A 22,022-nucleotide genomic window follows, 5' to 3' on the forward strand; every position below is an offset into this window, starting at 1 on the left:
GATCTTTCCCTGGTTGCAATATAGGTAGAATATTTGCTTTAAGCATTTCTTCTGGGAATCTGCCCCTTTTAACTGCAGTATTAAAAGTATTTTTTAGATAACCTATCAATTGGAGTTTCATTGTTTTATAGAATTTGTTCCCAAAACCGTCCGGACCTGGCGTTTTATGATTTTCTAATTTATCTATTATTATATTGATCTCTTCTTCCGTGATTTCTTTGTTTAAATTATTTACTTGTGTTTCTGTTATTTTATTCAATTTTGCTGATTGAATATATTCTTTTATTATTTCTAAAGGAGTAGTTACTGAATGACTATATAAGTTGGCATAATACTCATTAAATGCTTTCCCTATCTGTTCTGGAGAAAGGGAAATGGTATCATTAGTTATTATTTTATCAACCCTATTGAGCGTATTTCTTTTTTTTAGCATATTCGACATTATTTTATCAGCTCTATTAGATTTATGATAATATTTGATTTTAAGTTTATGCATATTTATTCTGATTTTTTCATAGGTTTTTTCCTGTATCTCAGATGTTATCTAGTTTTAGCTGATTTTCCTTGGTTGGGTTTGTATTATTTTTCTTATTTAGATTATACAGTTCGATGTAGAGATCTTGAACATTTGCGCCTTTTTCTTTTTTCTTTAATTTGTTAAGCATTATACAGTGTCCCCTTATTACTGCTTTAAATGAGCACCATAGCGTATCGTTCTCCACTTGTCCATTATTATTTTCTTCAAAATAACAAATGGTCATTTTATCTATATAGTCTTTATATTCTTTATTTGATAATAATGATTCATCTAGCCTCCAGGTTGTATTCTTACTACACTTTAATCTATTACTATTTAGTTCCAGGCACACACTATCATGGTCTGACCATATTACTGGTATGATTTCTATTTTATTTGTTCTTTGTATCAGTTTAGAGTCTCCAAAAACAAGATCTATTCGCGAATGCGAATTATGAGGCCAGGAGTAAAACGTGAATTCTTTCACTGCAGGATTATTAAGTCTCCATATATCAAATAGACCTTCTCTTTTCATCAAGTTGTTAAAAATCCTTGCGTTTTTTAAGACTTGTTTATCCCAAATGGTTTGTTTTTCAGAGAACTTGTTTAATAAGGGGTCTTGTATGCTATTGAAGTCCCCTGCATATATCTTTATTCCTACTCCTACTTTCTCAACCTTATTTAATACTTTTCTCAATAGACAAATTGGGTTTTTGTTGGGCAGATAAACATTAATTAGAGTGAAGAGTTCATCATTAATGGTAGCTACTAGAATGATGAATCTCCCCTCTAAGTCTGTTTCCATAAATTTTATGTTTATTTTTAAATCTTTTGCAAAAAATATTGCAACTCCTTCCTTTTTTCCCTCCTCTCTAGAGGAACAAATTTTTAGGGGAAAGGATCTACTAGTCCATCTTTTTTCATCTTGTTTACGCCAGTGTGTCTCTTGGATCATAGCAATTTGAACCTGTTCCTTTTTTAAATACTTTTGAAAGGCTTGTCTTTTTTGAGGGATATTTAAACGTTGAATATTTAGCGTTATTAGTTTAACCATTTTCGTAAATTTGTTTTTTTTTGGTTAATCTAGTGAGCTCTCCTGAACAATACAAAAAATAGACATCACAATACATAAATGAAACAACTACAAGTATATTTAGTACTTGGAGTATATTTCCACTCTTTCCAAAGACTCTAAAGAGAGTCAAAAAACAATTTCCTTGGTGGGTCTTGATGCCCACTATTAACCTTTTACAGGTTACAGCAGGGGAGGCTATCTCGAACATGGAGGAACCAAGTCTAAAAAATTTTTTCATTTTCCTTTCCCTTTCCTTTCCCCTCCCCCTCTTCTTCCTACTTCCCTCCTCTCTCTGTCTATCTCCTCCTCCTCCCTCTGAGACGAAGAGAAGAGGTTTAGGAGCAGAGATTGAGGAGGGAGAGAGAGAGAAAGAGAAAAAAAAAAAAAGCTGAAGCAAAGCCCTGGCAATTATCTTAAATATTTTCTATTATCTTAATTTCTTTTTTTTTTTTTTTTTTATACATCTCTCTGGTCTCTTCCCTTAATTTCTTTGATCATTTAATCCCTTTAGTTTATCTCTATTACCCCTTAACCCGTTGATGAGCACAGAGAGATATAAGGAGAAACTTTCAATATAAAGGGAAATTTTTTTTATCTTTTTACGGGCCTATTTTTTTATATTCGTGTATATATAATTTTTCTATTAACATTCTTAGCTGTAAGTTATTTCTTAACACTGCTATATTTCTATTTTCTTTTGTGTTTAATATATATTTGAATTTTTCATACCGTTGATTTTCTTCCTTTACTATTTTTACCTTGTGCTGCACTTCAAATATTTAAATTTTATATAAACCTTTTGTGTTTCTTTAGTGTCACAATTAAATTTACTACTTTTCCCTACTTTGTTTAGAGAGAAAAAAAAAAGGGGGACTTTACTTCCCTACATATATATAATACATTCTTTTTCCCTTTTCTTTCTTCTAAATTTCCATTCTTTATTAATTACTAATGTGCAATTTATACTTCTAAGTGTACCATTTTCTCCACAAAAATGTTGTGTATCTTACATAATGTCATTTCCATTTCCTTACATAAAAAAACACTTTACTAAACTATGCGTGATTATTTTTTAACTTAAGATTTCTTCTCTATATTAATTTCTCCTTTGTTTACATTCTATTCTCTATGATTTCAACCTAGATGTACCAGCGTCCTTTGTAACTTTCTGGTTTTCTTTGGATCAGTTAATTTTTACTTATGCCTTAAGTCTTCAGTGACTTTGCTTTCTCTTCTCCTTTCTCTTCCTTTTCTCTCCCTCACTTTTCTCTTCCTTATCCATTTTATAAAATTATTTCTTTTTCTTCCTTATCCATTCTTCAATCTGAGATGGAGTCATGAATGTCTCAGGTATTCCTTCTGTAATAATCTTTATTTTACTGGGATAGATCCACAAGTATTTTATGTTTAAGCTTCTTAGTGAGCTTGTAACCGTCATGAATTTATTTCTTTGTTGTCTCGTATAGAAAGATAAATCTTGAAATATCTTGATATCTCCAAATTTTTCTGTATTAATCTGTTTTGTTCGAGCTGCATGTAATACAGCTTCCTTAAATTGAAAGGACTGAAAATGGATTATTCTATCTCTTGGCAGTTGCTGGGGGACCAATCTAGGTTTGCTTAAATGATGGTATCTCTCCATTTTAGTATTTAGGGTCGACAAATCTAGATTAAATGTTGCCCATAAGGTATCGAGGTACTCAGGTATTTTGTCTTGTGTAACTGCCTCTGACACATTTCTTACTCTCAGATTGATTCTTGAGCGATCTTCTAGATCTCCTAATTTTCCTTCTATTTGTCTCATTTGATTGTTCAGCTGCTCATTTTGTTCTTTATATGCTCTGCTTTCAAATTCCAAGGCTGAGATTTTTTCTTCACTTTGCTTTAGCTTTTCCAATATTTCCTGAAACTGTTTTTTTTGTTTCAGCTGTATTTTTATTGAATTCGGCAGTTATTGCCACCAGCTGCTCTTCTAAACATTGTTTTAGAAAATCTGCTGTAATATAGTTTTCTGTTTGGCTGGATGGACTTTGAATTGATTCTTCACTTTTTGAGGAGTACATTATTGAGCTGTCTAAATTTTTTTCTACAATAGATTTTTGTCCTGGTGAAAAGAAACTTGAGGGTTTTTTTTTTTCTATTTGTTGATCTTGCTTTGCTGCTTTCTTAATGGCAGCTTTTCCTGATGACATAGTTGCCATGATCTCTTTTTACTTTTTTTTTTTTTTTCCCTTCTCCTTTGATTATGGTTTTTCAGAATTCAAAGTCTTACTCTCTCTTTTTTCTTTTTTTTCTCTCCCCTTTTCTTCCTCTTTTTCTTTTTCTTCTTTCATATTAAGTTATATTTACAGTTCTCCTTTTTTTGCTATTCAATTCGCCAGCTTTTTCTGACTTTGGTACTTTTATTTATCTTCTTTTTATCTGCTTTTATGTTCACAGTACTTTCCCTTTAATCAGAGGCTGTTCTTTTCCACTGGTTGTTTAATTCTTCTTTTATATTAATTATATTTACAATTCTCCCTTCTTTTGTTATTCAATTCACCGGCTTTTCTGCCTTTGGTCCGTTTATTTATCTTCTTATTTTTCTGCTTTTCTGTTCCCAGTACTTTCCCTTTAATCAGAGGCAGTTCATATCCAAAGGTCATTTAATTTTAATCTAATAGGTCTGATTAGTTTTCTTTATGATATCGCTTTTTTTTTTTTTTCCGCCTGTTTTAAACTTTACTTTCTTCACTTTCCTTATCTCTCCTCCTTGTCTTTCCTTTAACTCTCTCCTTTTCTTTATTATTTATTCTTTAATCAGTCCTTTCAGTCCTTTCCCTGTCTTTATTCTCTTTTTCCCTTTATACCTTAATACCTCGATGTCTTATTTTAATTTGGTTATATTATTTATCCATTGTCTGTATCTCCTTTTCTTTCCTTTTACTTTCATCCTCTCTCGGTTCTTTCTCGGTTTCTAACCCAGCTTAAAAATTGTATAGAAAAAGGGTAGTACTTAGCTTATCTTCATTTCGTGTCATATAAGCTGTATTATTCGTTTTCTCGGCGTCCTTTACAACTTAGATTTCAGCATCGGTTCGTGCCTCGTGTAGGTCTGTAGGACGCCGCGTTCCTCCTCCATTCCGATCTCAGCCTCCCCGCCTCAGGATGCGTGCGTGCGTACCTCCGCCCTCCTCTACGTCATCACGCAAACCTCAAAAATAAAATATTTAAACTCAATTACAGTCTATATTACATGTCATACCATTCCAAAATGGACTGTAATATGAATAAACTTATACGAACAAGACGTGTAATGTAAACTCCATGAAGGGAGGTTCTAAGGAATCAGTGCAATCACATGATCACTATACTAGGGGTGTCTTTCTGAGGCATCATTCTGGGAGATATAGTAGTATTTGGGGACTTGTATTTTGGGGAAATATTCTCTTAAGCTTTAAGTGGACACTAAGCAATTAAGGAGCAATTGATTAACATTACATCTTTAGGCAATATATTGTTTTAACTATTTAAAAATAAAAGTTAAGTATTACTAATAACCACTATTTATCTACATTTCAAAAATTATGCAAGAATAAATATTAAGCAATATTTTTTTTCTGCAGTTTTGCATTGTAGTAGTTGTTTTTTTATTTTTTTGTCCATATTTCAATTGTTTTGTTTAGTAACACAGATAAACATATCTAAAGAAGAACAGCATTTCTGGATACATCAACCCAGATATGGAGTATATAATGAAAGCAACCCTCACAGATATACCTGGCATTTTGGGGCTAAAAGTATTGCAGCATAGAAATTACTGCTAGAAGAACTCATAACTCCACATCTTTAGATTACATTTTGCTCAATGCCAGGTAACTTAATTATTTAATCCCCCTATTAAAGCCATCTAGAAGGTGATCATAGTTACATAGTAACATATTTAATAGGCTGAAAAGAGAAATGTGTCCATCAACTTCAACATTCCTCACAAGAGATGTTTTCTGTTTTTGCTGTTGATCCAAAAGAAGGAAAAACACCCAAGCACTTCCAATTTTGCAAGAAATTAAGGGGAAAAAATGCCTTCTTGACCCCAGAATGGCAGTCAGATTTATCCCTGGATCAAGAACCTATTACCCTACAATTGAAAAATTATGTCCTTTAGTATTATGTTTGTGCAAGTATGCATCTAGTTACTGTTTAAACATTTGTACACTTTCTGATAAAACTACTTCTTCAGGCAGAGAATTCTACATTTTCACATCTTATTGTTCTTACAGTAAAAACAAAAACAAACACATTTTTTTTTCTCTATTTATAGCCCAGTTTGTGAATAGATTTCCACACAATAGTTTGTATTGGCCCCGGATATATTTGTATAATGTTATCTTATCCCAATGAGGCACCGTTTTTCTAAAATAAAGAGGTTTAAATTTGTTAACCTTTCTTCATAGCTAAAATATTTAATTCCTTTTATTTTGTAGCCCGTCTCTGCATTTTTTGCTAGTGCCATAATATCCTTTTTTTGAACAAGTGCCCAAAATTGCACAGCATATTCAATACGTGGTCTTACCAGTAATTTATAAAGAGGCAAAATTATATTCTCATCCCAAGAATGAATGCCCCTTTTTATAAATTATAATACCTTACTGGTCTTTGCAACTGCTGATTGGCACTGCACATTGTTGTTGTCACGGTAATATACCCCAACACGCAGGAATAGTTCACAGTCAAGAGACAAGAAACAGTGTTCGTCTTACCGGACCTTAGAATGGCCGGACTAGGACGAGAGAAAGACAGAGTCAGAACAAGCCGAGGTCAAGGGAACAGAGAGACAGCGAAACGTAGAACAAGCCGAGGACTGGTACACAGAGGACAAAACAGCGGATAAGCAAGCAAGGATAAGGAGAGAGCGGAGTCAGGAACAAAGCCAAGGTCAAGCACCAAAAAACCAACTGAACGATACAAGCACTAAAGGGAACTGGACAGAAACCACGATAGGGCAAGGAGCAAGGGGAAACAGGTGAGTATAAAAACCCTAAGGTTCACTTTGATTGGCTCCTGTCATATCCACGCCCCCAAAACGTGGGTGAATGGGGAATGTGGCCTGACAGGGGCCAATGGGAGACTGATTCTAATTTAGTCTCCCACTGTCCCTTTAAGAGCGCGCCCGAGACGCGCGGCGCGCTCTTAGTGTCGGGCGGGACATGTGACCGCTTCTCGCGGTCACTGCCCGCCTGACTGATCCCATCGTTGGCTGAGCCGCGCGCGGCTCGTGCAGGAGCAGGACCGCGCGCGGCGAGAAGGGAGGACCCCGGCCGGCCCCTGGAGAGGGTAAGTACCGCTACAGTACCCCCCCCTGAAGACACGCCCACCGGGCGGGGAGGAGCAGGCCTGGCAGGAAAACGAGCGTGGAAAGAACGCACAAGGCGAGGAGCGTGAACAGCGTCAGCGGAAATCCAACTGCGTTCCTCAGGCCCATAGCCCTTCCAATGTACCAGATATTGGAGGCGACCCCGAAGCAAGCGAGAGTCAATTACAGCCGCCACTTCAAACTCCTCATGGCCCTCCACCGAAACCGGAGGAGGAGGAGGGACATGCCGAGTAAAACGGTTGCACAGGAGGGGTTTTAACAAGGAGGTATGAAACACGTTAGGAATGCGTAGATTTTTTGGAAGATCCAATGCATACGAGACAGGATTAACCACATGCAAGATACGAAAAGGACCAATAAAACGAGGGGCCAACTTCATAGAAGGCACACGAAGACGAATATTGCGAGTAGAAAGCCAAACCCGGTCTCCCACCGCATAGGATGGAGCCGCCCTGCGATGCTTGTCAGCGTGAACCTTCTGGCGAGCAGCTGAGGCCACCAAAGAACACTGAACCTGCTCCCAAGTATTACGTAGACTAGCCAAATGTTCGTCCAGAGCTGGCATGCCCTGTAAGGAGAATGCAGCTGGAAGAACCACGGGATGCCGGCCATACACAACGTAAAAAGGGCTGTTACCGGAGGATTCATGAGCAGCATTATTACGGGCAAACTCAGCCCAAGGAAGCAGGTCAGCCCAATTGTTCTGATGGTGGGACACGAAACAGCGAAGATACTGCTCCAGAGATTGGTTGGCACGTTCAGCAGCTCCATTAGACTGGGGGTGGTAGGCTGAAGAAAACGAGAGGGAGATACCCATCTCAGCACAAAACGCTCTCCAGAATCTGGAAATAAACTGGCTACCCCTATCGGACACGATCGAAGTGGGGATACCATGCAACCGAAACACCTGCTCGGCAAAGATAGAGGCAAGTTCCTTGGATGATGGCAATTTGACAAGAGACACAAAATGAGCCATCTTAGAAAAACGATCCACAATCATCAGGATGACAGTTTTACCATTGGAGGGAGGTAATTCAACAATAAAATCCATGGATATATTGGACCATGGCCTCTCGGGTATGGGCAACGGATGCAACAACCCACAGGGAACTCTGTGGGAGGACTTCATACTGGCACAAGTGCTACAGGCATTAACGTAATCGGTGACGTCCTTGCGCAAGGACGCCCACCAGAAATATCTAGAAACTTCTGAGACTGTCTTAGAAATACCAGGGTGTCCAGCAGTTCTAGTGTCATGATACAATGACAAGATGTCTCGTCTCTCTGGTAAATCAACGAATAGCTGATCAGCAGGCCTCTCCTCAGGAGCCAAGTTTTGTTTAGCCTGAATAATCTGTAAGAGAGAAGACGAAATAGAAAGAACAGTAGTCGCTATTATTCTGTCAGGCGGAATGACAGGGGTAACATCGACCTCGAGTTTGTCAGTAGTCTCGAATTGTCTGGACAGAGCGTCAGCTTTAGTATTACGATCACCCGGTCTGTAAGTGATTATGTAATTAAAACGAGACAAAAACAGAGACCACCTGGCCTGCCTAGAAGACAATCTTTTTGCCTCACTAAGGTATGAGAGGTTTTTGTGATCCGTTAAAATGAGGATAGGATCCCTGGTACCCTCTAGCAGATGTCTCCATTCCTTGAGCGCTAAAATGATAGCAAGGAGTTCACGATTGCCTACATCATAATTCCTCTCTGCTTTGGACATCTGTCTGGAAAAGAAGCCACAAGGGTGTAACGGCTTTTCAGGTGAATCTCTTTGAGACAAGATAGCACCTACCCCTATCTCAGAAGCATCAACCTCGAGAATAAAGGGCAGTGAAGGGACAGGATGCTGTAAAACAGGAGCAGAGGCAAATGTAGCTTTCAAGAATTCAAAGGCCTCGAGTGCTTCTGGTTTCCAGACATGAGTATTACCATCCTTCTTGGTCATTCTGGTTATAGGCGCTACAATGGCAGAAAACCCTTTAATAAAACGCCTATAATAATTAGAGAACCCCAGAAAACGCTGAATGGCTTTCAAACCCTGGGGCAGAGGCCACTCCATAATGGCAGACAGTTTCTTGGGATCCATACGAAAACCCTTGGCAGAGATTATATAACCCAAGAATTGGACTTCAGATTGATCAAATGAACATTTTTCGAGTTTGCAATAGAGACCGTTAACCAGAAGAGTTCTCAACACTAATTTAACATGCATGTGATGAGTCTGTAAATCATTAGAATAAATTAATATGTCGTCCAAGTATACTATAACGAATGTATGTATAAATTGACGTAGGACATCATTAATAAATTCTTGAAAAACTGCTGGGGCGTTACAAAGACCAAAGGGCATCACTGTGTACTCGTAGTGGCCACTCCTGGTATTGAAAGCAGTCTTCCACTCGTGATCCTTTTTGATACGTATGAGGTTGTAAGCACCCCTAAGGTCCAATTTAGTAAAAACTGTGGCCTGTTTAAGCCTATCAAAAAGTTCTGTGATCAAAGGTATGGGGTACGCATTTTTGACGGTGATTTTGTTAAGGCCCCTATAGTCAATACAAGGCCTTAATTCGCCATCTTTCTTAGACACAAAGAAGAACCCAGCCCCTGCCGGGGAAGAGGATCTTCTTATAAATCCCTTCTCAAGAGATTCCTTGATATACTCCTCCATAACCAGATTCTCCTGAGGAGATAAAGGATATATTCTCCCTTTGGGAGGCATCGTACCAGGTAATAAATTGATTGCACAATCGTAAGGCCTGTGAGGTGGCAATCTTTCAGCCTCCCTTTTATCAAAAACAGATTTAAGAGACAGGTACTGAGAGGGTATGACCGTAGGCACGGGGGGAATATGAGTAGAATTCAAAGGGGTGACTTTAACAACACAAGACTCTTGGCAAGAATCACTCCAAGAAACTATTTGTCCTGACTCCCAATCAATAGTGGGATTATGAGTACGTAACCAAGGATACCCTAACACGAGGTGAGAGGAAGGAGAAGTAATGATCTGAAACCGAATGGTCTCAGAGTGTAACACCCCTGTAGACATATGTAGAGGAACAGTCTCATGTGTGATAATAGGAGAGCATAATGGTCTACCATCTATGGCCTCAACGGCCAAGGGTGTCTCCTTCTCTCTGGTGGGTATGTTATTCTCCTTGACAAAACTGGAATCAATAAAGTTTTCGGCCGCTCCGGAATCAACCAGTGCTAGTATATTCCCTGCTATGCAGTTACTATCAAGGTGCAGGGACACAGGAAGAAGTAGCTTATTAAGAGGCAAATCTGAGGACTGTGATGTCACACCCAAGGCCAGTCCTCTATACGGCCTTAGGTGCGAAAGTTTCCCGGACGCACGGGACATTCTTGTCTCATATGACCCCTCCTACCACAATAAAGACAAAGTCCCTCCTTTCTCCTATAAAGCTTTTCAGCGTCGGTAAGTTTAGCAACCCCTAACTGCATAGGTTCCTCCTCAGAACCTTTAGATCCCTCGGGAGTCTCAGCTCTAGGGGAGTTAAGGGGAACAAAATGTCTATTTCTGGACCTGGTATATAACCTGTCACGGATCCTGTTATCTATATCGATAAGATAGTCAATCAGGTCCTCCAGCGGTACAGGGAGGTCCTTAGCTGCTACCTCATCTAAGATAGTATCAGACAGACCTTCCATAAAGGCAGTAGTAAGGCCATTATTAGTCCAATCTACCTGTGAGGCAAGGGTCCGGAACTGAATAGCATAATCGGCTACAGATTTAGATCCTTGCTTTATTCTCATTAATGCCCTGGCGGCATTTTTTGACCTTTTAGTCGTGTCAAATGTTCTACGGAACGCTGTGAGGAAGCTATTAAAGTCGTGTACCATAGGCCCATTAGCCTCCCAAATCGGATTTGCCCATTCTAGCGCCTTATCCGTAAGCTGGTGCATAAGAAAACCCACCTTAGATCTGTCTGTGGGAAATGAACGTGGGTACATTTCGAAGTGGAATTCTACTTGATTAAGGAATCCCCTACATGTCTTAGCGTCCCCTCCATACCTAGGTGGCGGGGTTAGATGTGCAGAGGCATTAGACATATTAGCAGTGTCCGGTATAGGGTTTACAGGAGGCGTAGGTACAGGTACCGGAACAGATCTGGATAACAGTGTCTGGATGGCTTGAGCCATTTGATCCATACGGTGATCCTGTTCTGCGAATCTAGCCTCATGAGTGACCATCTGTTGACCTAAACCTGCGGGGTCCATGGCCCTATCGTAATGTCACGGTAATATACCCCAACACGCAGGAATAGTTCACAGTCAAGAGACAAGAAACAGTGTTCGTCTTACCGGACCTTAGAATGGCCGGACTAGGACGAGAGAAAGACAGAGTCAGAACAAGCCGAGGTCAAGGGAACAGAGAGACAGCGAAACGTAGAACAAGCCGAGGACTGGTACACAGAGGACAAAACAGCGGATAAGCAAGCAAGGATAAGGAGAGAGCGGAGTCAGGAACAAAGCCAAGGTCAAGCACCAAAAAACCAACTGAACGATACAAGCACTAAAGGGAACTGGACAGAAACCACGATAGGGCAAGGAGCAAGGGGAAACAGGTGAGTATAAAAACCCTAAGGTTCACTTTGATTGGCTCCTGTCATATCCACGCCCCCAAAACGTGGGTGAATGGGGAATGTGGCCTGACAGGGGCCAATGGGAGACTGATTCTAATTTAGTCTCCCACTGTCCCTTTAAGAGCGCGCCCGAGACGCGCGGCGCGCTCTTAGTGTCGGGCGGGACATGTGACCGCTTCTCGCGGTCACTGCCCGCCTGACTGATCCCATCGTTGGCTGAGCCGCGCGCGGCTCGTGCAGGAGCAGGACCGCGCGCGGCGAGAAGGGAGGACCCCGGCCGGCCCCTGGAGAGGGTAAGTACCGCTACAGTTGTCTAGTTGGTTGTCTATAACAATTTCCAAATCCTTCATGTGTGTTGTTATCCCTAATTCCCTACCATGTAGGGTATAAGTTGCTTGTGCATTCTTTACCCTGACGTGCATAACTTCGCATTTTTCAACATGAAATTTCCTCTTCCATTTGAGTGCCCAGTCCCCCAGTCTATAAGTAATATCCTGCTCACACTGTATTACTTTACAGAGTTTTGTGTCATCTGCAAACACTGAAACATGACTTCCAGTACTTATTTCACGATCATTTATAAACATGTTAAATAGAACTGGTCCAAGAACAGAACCCTGAGGGTCTATAAGTAATATTCTGCTCACACTGTATTACTTTACAGAGTTTTGTGTCATCCGCAAACACTGAAACATGACTTCCAGTACTTATTTCACGATCATTTATAAACATGTTAAATAGAACTGGTCCAAGAACAGAACCCTGAGGGTCTATAAGTAATATTCTGCTCACACTGTATTACTTTACAGAGTTTTGTGTCATCTGCAAACACTGAAACATGACTTCCAGTACTTATTTCACGATCATTTATAAACATGTTAAATAGAACTGGTCCAAGAACAGAACCTTGAGGGACACTTACCACTTCTGTCCAGCTTGAAAATGTATAATCAATGACAACTTTCTGTACTCTATTTTAAGGCCAATGTTTTACCCAACAAAAATAATTTTTATCTAGACCAATTTCTTTGAGTTTGAACACTAATCTATTGTGTGGAACTGCCTTGGCAAAATCCAAGTAGATCACATCTACTGCAACACTCTGACCTATTTACTTCTCCGTAAAATGCAATTAAGTTAGTTTGACATGACCTGTTTCATAAAACCATGCTAAATTGTTTCTGATAACCATGTTCTTCTCAATGAATTCCTAAATATTATTACTTAATAACCTTTCAAATACTTTCCCAGCCACAGAAGTTAAAGGGACACGGTAGGCACCCAGACCACTTCTGCCCATTGGAGATTCATAATAAGACCTTAGAAGTGTATGGAAGCATGTATGGCATAATTCTAATGGCCTTGGAGGCTACGGTTTACCTTGTTGATCAAAATGTCTTAAAAGATCATTTGGGGGGGGCGGGGCCTGGCAGCAAACATGGCCGGTCGCACGCTTTAGGAGCTCCAGCTAAGACAGGCACAAGAAAGCCACGATCGAGTGACCCAAAAGTACCAACGGCAAACAGTGACCAGAAACGTACACAGCACGACGAGAGCAACTGAATGGTACCGAACCGGCACCGGTGCGCCGCAGACAAACCTGATCCGGCTATGCGGCCTAAACCTGAGCGAAGTCTGGGACCCGGGGGAGATGGCCGTCCTCCTGCCACTGGACGGGCTCCCATGAATGGGCACACTGCAGCCCTGCTGCCCCCCCCCTCTGGACCGGCGGGGGATATCCCGGTCCTCGCAGGGGTCGAATAGCCCCATGAAGCAAACAACCCAAGCGACACAAGCCCGGACCACCAGGGCCAAGCTAAAATGGCGTCGCAGAAGCAGCGCAGAACGAGGCACAAGATGCACAAACCACCCGAACACATAACAGTGTTCTTTGAAAAGCTTCGCACGTACCTTTGGGAGAAGTGTAGAGCCAAGAGGCAGCCCTTCCAACAAGCGGTGAGAGCGGCGGCGAAGTGGATCCGCCCGGCGGTTCGGCGCTGCCTGAGGGGAAATCCCCCACGCGGCCCCAGTACAGCCTCCCGAGGCGACACAGGTACCCGCAGGCGACCACACACAAGCGAGCCCTCCATGAAAGCAACGTCTACTAAGGCATCACCAAGCCTCCTTCCCAGCACCCGGCACAGCACTACAGAGAATCAGAGCGGCTGCATACACTTCTGAGCGGGAAAAACGGCGGGTCTTTCCCTCCATGGGAGCCGGCTGAACGGCCTAAGACATTATACCATAGTGGAACTGTGGGTCATCTCTCCCTTGGGCTGGACTGTGCTCTGCCCCTCGAGGGCATCGGATTAACTGAGCCGGCAAGTGGGACTCTCTGGGACTGACAACCAAAGAGTGTTCCTTATGATCGCTTATTATTTTTTCCGTTCACATTATTATTTTCTTTTCCTTACATATGATGCTCCCAGCAGCCCTGATAGCCGATGTACCAATATTCGGCCCTCGATTACTAATGCCTTTCATTATCACTCCAAAGGGGCCTCCTAGGGGGTTAATGCTGACAGGCCAACAACAAGTTCGGTGTTTAACTGTTACCCTCATACAATGTTTTAATGCTCCGGCACCGCTGGCCTCCCTGCTCGGCCTTTACTTAAATGTTTAGTTAATACCCATGCCTAGAATGCGTAGGACGGCTATTTTGACTAACAAGCTGGACATAGTAATGTTGTACAGGGCAGGCACCTAGGGAGAATAGCGATGTTTAGGCATGCTATATATTATAGGCAAGTTAAAGATTGTATTTATATTTTGACTCTATTGAGAACTTCTGCCAGGCTATGCGCTACCCTGCTTTAAGCTTTTCACGTCATGGCCTACATATGTATACTGTAACCGTACTATGTTACTAGCTATCCCTGTCTAAACCTAAGCCCAACTAGCAATGTTTTATACACGTATGGCTTGGCATGATGTACTCTAAAAATCGATGTCAAGCATATCCTAACGCAAACAATAAGCTCTGTTCAGCTTGTTAATATTGACAGTGTTGATGTCAAAATTGTGCATACATCCTTTCTAACATACCTGTTCCTGCACCTCAAGCAATGCACACCCAGCAGGTTAAATTAGCACCATTAACCCACGTTTGTAACTCGCTTAAAAAGTCAAGCTACCTGTATATTTTTCTGCCTCATAGGTGAGACAGCGTACGTCCACATATTTTGTAGGGGCACATATGTCTACCGAAGCAAGCCTGTAACCCTATCATGTCTTACTGCCTTAGACATAATAATTCAGAGTGTTTCACAATTCAAATCGCATGTTTACCACGCTTTGTATTTCTATGCAACTGCCTACATCTTGTTATTTTCATGTTCTAAAACATAAAAAATTGTGCTGTATAACAAGCCACATGTTGAAATGATGACAAACCGCTTGCAGCAGCTGTTATGGCGCTGTACGCTTTACTGTTACTCCATGCACGAATAAAAATAAAGAATTATAAAAAAAAAAGATCATTTGGGACCCAAATATCTGCAAGGATCTAAAAAATCAAGGTCTTATTTACCATTCATCTCTGCACTAGCTATCACTAGGGATTGACTGTTGATAAGCAATCTCTGTTTGGGTGAGGCTTGTTGTAATCTGTAGTCCAGACTTTACTCAAGGGCAGAACGTTCTCTACCTCTTCTGCCAGTTATAAAATGTGGACTGTATCTTATAATGGGCTTATATTTGGGGATCCACCCTATTTAATCACAGCTATCAGGAGAAGTCCTAGGATTTCTTTAAGCTAGCCTAGATTGAAGGTATATGTGTTTGTAACATAACTAACAGATTGCCTCTGGGTTTGGTAATTATTTGACAACATCTTTAGACCAGCAACATTATCATCTATGACCCCTTCACCAAGCACTATAGGTTAGAAGTAATGGTCAGATACAACATCGTATAGTTTTTTTTTCGTTTTCCTGCACAATTAAGCTCAAACATTATAAACTAGTTCTGCTTACAATGTATTGACCAGAAAAAAGGTTATTATTATTTTTCTTTTCCTGGTCAGTAGCCATATGATATGCATCTAATTCCTACCTTTGTCTGTAGATCTAATATAATTACTTTGAATCAGTAGGAGTAAGGAATCATTATACAGGGTTAATAGCTTAATTTACATCATCCCTGTCCTGTAGTTAAAAGAAAGAGCTACCCATTGACAAACTGAACATGAATACTGCCTAAGTCTGGTAAATATGGATTATTATATTCTAATTCTCTGTGAAAACCACTTGTTAAAGTATAGGGATTGTTATGAAACAATGAATAAAAAGAACTAGGGACTGGTATAAGCTTACATTCTATTATAGGTCAATCCAATAAATATATGTTCTATTGTTAGGAAGGCCTATTCAAGTTTAAAAATTTGGGAAGGGTTGAGTGCCTAATCTGGACACTTTCCAGAGCTTTATTCAAAAGTACATTCATGTATACAAATCTGTACCAAGCCCTGAAAAAAAATCTATGGAAATCTCTGCTTTGGATCTATCTTTCAAAATGAGTGGCTGAGAGCCTTATAGCTCCATTTGGAGGCTTTAGGTTAGAGAGCAGGGAGTGGGGAATTTGTGATGTTTAGTCCAGACTTGACAGAGGTGTATCCAATAAACGGAGACAGTAAATTTCTGTTACAGTGGTAGTAGTTTAGCTAATCTTTCCACTCTGTCTTTCTAACTCCTCTCTTTATGACTGGATAATAATATGCAGTCATTTTCACCAGTGTCATTCTTCTTTATTATTATGCTGATTACAGTGAAAAATGTAAGTTTAGGGACTTAGTAGAAAATGCTATTTTGAGTTGGTGTAAGCAATATAACCATATATATTCAGGAGGATAGTACACGTCTGACTGAGCTTGATAGACAAGTCCAGAACCAATCGTGTGTGGACGCACAGCTCCCATGAACTATTTAGATAGCGGTGGATTGGCTTAATGTGCAACGCTAGACCTCAAGTTAGGGCCCGCCCCTCTTGTTAGGCTCCACCCCTCATGATCAACACTAGGCAGCAGAGCTACCTTTATTTAAATGATTTTTCTACTTCTCAGCTCCATGTAGTAACTACCTCAAGTAAACCTGTGAGTGTCTAAGCCAAGCATGTCAAACTTGCAGCCCAGGCCACATGCGGCCCACAATGGATATATTTGCGGCCCACGTGCCCTGGGGCCACTTTGTGTTTTGGCTGCGTTCAGCCATAAGACAGGAAAGATCTTTGCTGTGTGATTCTTGTCTTCCCTCCCACGGCCGATCACGTGCCACTCTTCCTTCCCTCCTGCTCGCAGTGCCAGAGGAGCGTCTGGCCTGTTCGAGCAGAGAAGAGCAGGGCTGGAACTGGAGGATGGGCGGCTCATCTTAAGGTAGGGTAAGAGGGGCTTGGGGGACCTTCCTGTGTAGTGTGCTAAATTGGAGAGGGTCAGTATATTAATTTGAGGGAGGGGGCAGTGTATTAATATTAGGGAAGGGGCACTGTATTAATTTGAAGTAGGGAGGGGGGCAGTGTATTAAATTGGGGAGAGGGGGCAGTGTATTAATTTGGGGGAGGGAGGGAGACAGTTTATAAAATTGGGGGAGTGAGTGGGGCAGTGTATTGGATTTGTGGGCAGTGTATTAGAATGGGGGGAAGTTGCAGTGTATTAGATTTGGGGGCAATGTATTGGATTTGTGGGCAGTGTATTAGAATGGGGGAGGGGCAGTGTATTGAATTGAGTCTGCATAGAGACGCTGAACGCTCACTATGGAGATGCTGTTTGGCCAAGCAGCTGTTTGCCACACATGCACAGTAGCCTCCCATGCTCAAGTTTGGTAATCTCAGCCAAAGTGAAGAACACACTCATAGGACTTCAAAATCAACAAGATAACGTCATTTGTTTTTTACAGCTGTGCAACAGCATACATTCCCTATTTCAGTCCCATTACCAAACTTTTCTTAATATGTCAAGGTAGTTGGACTGAAACATTGGTTATATGCAAATGCTTCTTAAAATAAATTCACTCTTTTGTTTACTTTAAAGCCCTACAAGCGTGAGGATGTCGAGTGTCAGGCAACATTTTTATATTGTAAAAAAAAAAGTTTTGGGGGGGGGGGGGGCACATAAACTGACACCTTGTTTATTTGGCCTGTGTTAGCCTTTGAGTTTGACATGCTTGGTCTAAGCCTTGAATCAAATGTAAACCCATAAAATTCCAGGAAAACTTGCTTCTTCCAGGAGCTTCTGCACCGTGTCATATAGGCCTTGGATTTATTGTTAATCTATTATCATTAGTTACAGAATATTTTTTCCAGATTAATAAAGATAACACTTCATATAAAATAATGATCATAACCAGTGTCCTTCCTTTCAATTTTATAAATTGCATACAGCAAACTTTATTCCATGATCTAGGTTGCCATCTAGTGGAATAATGCTATAAAATAGGTTTCAATGAATGAAAGAAAAAAATGTCTTATATGAAACATTTTATAAAGTGTGACATTACCCATAATTCAGTGTGCACATAACTACTGATATATGTGTCACAAATCTACAGGTGAGATCAAAAGGAACACTCCATGCACCATAGCCTCTACTGTGTGCTGTGGTGGTTATGGTGACAGGAGTGCACAGGCAACATCTAATGTAAGTAGTTAAATCATTTTAGAATGGTTTGACTTTTTACCAGGTGTTTACCAAATGCCACTCCCCACCTTTACTACATCTTACAGAAAGCTGGAATATCTCTGGCTCAGCCAGGGGCGTATCTAGAGCATTTGGCACCTGGGGTTGATCCCGATTTTGGCACCTCCGCCACTCCTCATCCCCTCCAAAATATGAAAAATACCCGCAACCTTTTAAAAATATTTTCTTTCTTTTTTTTTATGTATTGACAGATTTGTAAACTTTGTAAATTCCCCAACTTTTTATAAACTGCAATAATTACCTTTAAGGGTAAATTCCATCTCTAGACAGCCACTAGAGGGACTTCCGAGTGGTTAGACGACTTTTGGTGCGAGACATAGACTGAACCAGCATCGAGCAACAGCAGTGCTAGAATCAAGTACGTGACAGAAGGGGTTTTTAACTGTGGGAAGCTATAGTGCCAGGCAAATAACTTTGGTTTTCTGGCACTATCGTTTCCCTTTAACTATATTCTGATCCCACATATCCTGACACGACACACAAAGACACACATATATTCACTTACAACGTGACTCACAGTGAATATACACACAGAAGCATACATTCACTTCACATGCACATACAATCAAATACACGGTACATCTACACCAGCATATACATTGGTCTGCAGGGGGCCCGGGTCCTAATTTTGCCCGGGGCCCAGGCTATTGTCAGTCCGTGCCTGCTGCTGCTGGTGCTTCCACTAGCACTGCAGTTTCTGTTGCCATAGCTAGTTCAAGCATTATACCTTCAGCAGTGTTGCCACGTCTGCTACCTCTGCAGACACGGTTAATATAAGCCGGTAGGGAACTTTTCTTCTTTAGGGAACTGTTCTTTTTTACACACTGAAGGATGGTTATGGTTACTACAGACTCGATGTGTTGGAAATTTTGTACATTTCAGTGGGGAACTGGTGAGTATTTATCAATTACCCACTCACTTTTTACTTTAATTTTTTTAATCCCCTTTTTTCTAATTAAAATTACTCCTGCTGCTGCAGCTCCCCCTTTTACATTAAGATAAAAAAGGAAAAATAATTATTACAAAAAAAGCTTTCACTTATCTTTTTTTACTACATAAATAGTAATATAATTAATATGACAAGTTGAAAACTAACACTTCACAATGCTTGATATTACCTGGTTATAAGGCTAGGCACTATTGTAGCTGTTCTTGTATTGTAGTACACTAACATAAGCTTTTTTGTGCCATTTTGGTTGGTCTCAATCATTTTCCCAAAACAATCGCATAGAGGAAATTAATTCACACTGAAACACATAGGCAGATTCTGGCCCGCTAGAATAAATTAATATTTTGTCGACAAATTGATTCAGACTTACCAACTATAATCTCTACATGCAGTGCTGTATTTTCTGCAAGGCTAACAGGGCATTTGCCTTGGGTGGCACTATCCAGGAGGCAGCAAAAAACCATCCCCACACGCCCCCGCCAGATACCTTGTTAGCCTTCTTTCACGGGGGGGCCCAAGTGTTCCCCGGCTGGCCACTGTAGGGCCCACCCAAGGCGGATGGTCATGTCTATTGTAGCTGGGCAGCCAGGGCCGGACTGGGGATAAGGAGCAGCCCTGGAAAAAAATCTATGCAAGCCCCATAAGTCATTGTGCTATGTAGTTTGTGATAGATTAGGTGTTTTTAAAAAAAACTTTTACAAACTAAAAAAATCTGTCAACATTGAAGTTGCTGTTTAGTAGATAGGAGAGTGCGCTGGATCTTGTGTATTTATTGTATAATATGGCCCCCAGCAGCACCCCATTTAAGCATGTTTAGGTGAGTGCAACCATCCCCCCATGTTTCCTATATATATTTGGGAGTCTAGCCAACTCCTTGGTTCTGCACCCCTCCCTGTTACAGGTGCCTCATCTCAGGTCCCTATTTAGCCTTGTACTGCAGAGAGCCTCAGATGGAATTTTTTCCCAAGTAAGTGGTTAATCTCATAAGAGCAGACATTAGACTGTGAGAGTAGGACCTGCCAAAGATGGGGTACATTGACGTTGTGGCAGGCTTATGCAATGTATGATCATATAATGTAACTAAATCCCCATTTTTTTGCCTAGATTAGGTGTTTTTAAAAAAAACTTTTACAAACTAAAAAAATCTGTCAACATTGAAGTTGCTGTTTAGTAGATAGGAGAGTGCGCTGGATCTTGTGTATTTATTGTATAATATGGCCCCCAGCAGCACCCCATTTAAGCATGTTTAGGTGAGTGCAACCATCCCCCCATGTTTCCTATATATATTTGGGAGTCTAGCCAACTCCTTGGTTCTGCACCCCTCCCTGTTACAGGTGCCTCATCTCAGGTCCCTATTTAGCCTTGTACTGCAGAGAGCCTCAGATGGAATTTTTTCCCAAGTAAGTGGTTAATCTCATAAGAGCAGACATTAGACTGTGAGAGTAGGACCTGCCAAAGATGGGGTACATTGACGTTGTGGCAGGCTTATGCAATGTATGATCATATAATGTAACTAAATCCCCATTTTTTTGCCTAGATTAGGTGTTTTTAAAAAAAACTTTTACAAACTAAAAAAATCTGTCAACATTGAAGTTGCTGTTTAGTAGATAGGAGAGTGCGCTGGATCTTGTGTATTTATTGTATAATATGGCCCCCAGCAGCACCCCATTTAAGCATGTTTAGGTGAGTGCAACCATCCCCCCATGTTTCCTATATATATTTGGGAGTCTAGCCAACTCCTTGGTTCTGCACCCCTCCCTGTTACAGGTGCCTCATCTCAGGTCCCTATTTAGCCTTGTACTGCAGAGAGCCTCAGATGGAATTTTTTCCCAAGTAAGTGGTTAATCTCATAAGAGCAGACATTAGACTGTGAGAGTAGGACCTGCCAAAGATGGGGTACATTGACGTTGTGGCAGGCTTATGCAATGTATGATCATATAATGTAACTAAATCCCCATTTTTTTGCCTAGATTAGGTGTTTTTAAAAAAAACTTTTACAAACTAAAAAAATCTGTCAACATTGAAGTTGCTGTTTAGTAGATAGGAGAGTGCGCTGGATCTTGTGTATTTATTGTATAATATGGCCCCCAGCAGCACCCCATTTAAGCATGTTTAGGTGAGTGCAACCATCCCCCCATGTTTCCTATATATATTTGGGAGTCTAGCCAACTCCTTGGTTCTGCACCCCTCCCTGTTACAGGTGCCTCATCTCAGGTCCCTATTTAGCCTTGTACTGCAGAGAGCCTCAGATGGAATTTTTTCCCAAGTAAGTGGTTAATCTCATAAGAGCAGACATTAGACTGTGAGAGTAGGACCTGCCAAAGATGGGGTACATTGACGTTGTGGCAGGCTTATGCAATGTATGATCATATAATGTAACTAAATCCCCATTTTTTTGCCTAGATTAGGTGTTTTTAAAAAAAACTTTTACAAACTAAAAAAATCTGTCAACATTGAAGTTGCTGTTTAGTAGATAGGAGAGTGCGCTGGATCTTGTGTATTTATTGTATAATATGGCCCCCAGCAGCACCCCATTTAAGCATGTTTAGGTGAGTGCAACCATCCCCCCATGTTTCCTATATATATTTGGGAGTCTAGCCAACTCCTTGGTTCTGCACCCCTCCCTGTTACAGGTGCCTCATCTCAGGTCCCTATTTAGCCTTGTACTGCAGAGAGCCTCAGATGGAATTTTTTCCCAAGTAAGTGGTTAATCTCATAAGAGCAGACATTAGACTGTGAGAGTAGGACCTGCCAAAGATGGGGTACATTGACGTTGTGGCAGGCTTATGCAATGTATGATCATATAATGTAACTAAATCCCCATTTTTTTGCC

Source organism: Pelobates fuscus, chromosome 2, assembly GCF_036172605.1.
Source record: "Pelobates fuscus isolate aPelFus1 chromosome 2, aPelFus1.pri, whole genome shotgun sequence".
Classification (NCBI taxonomy): Eukaryota; Metazoa; Chordata; class Amphibia; order Anura; family Pelobatidae; genus Pelobates; species Pelobates fuscus.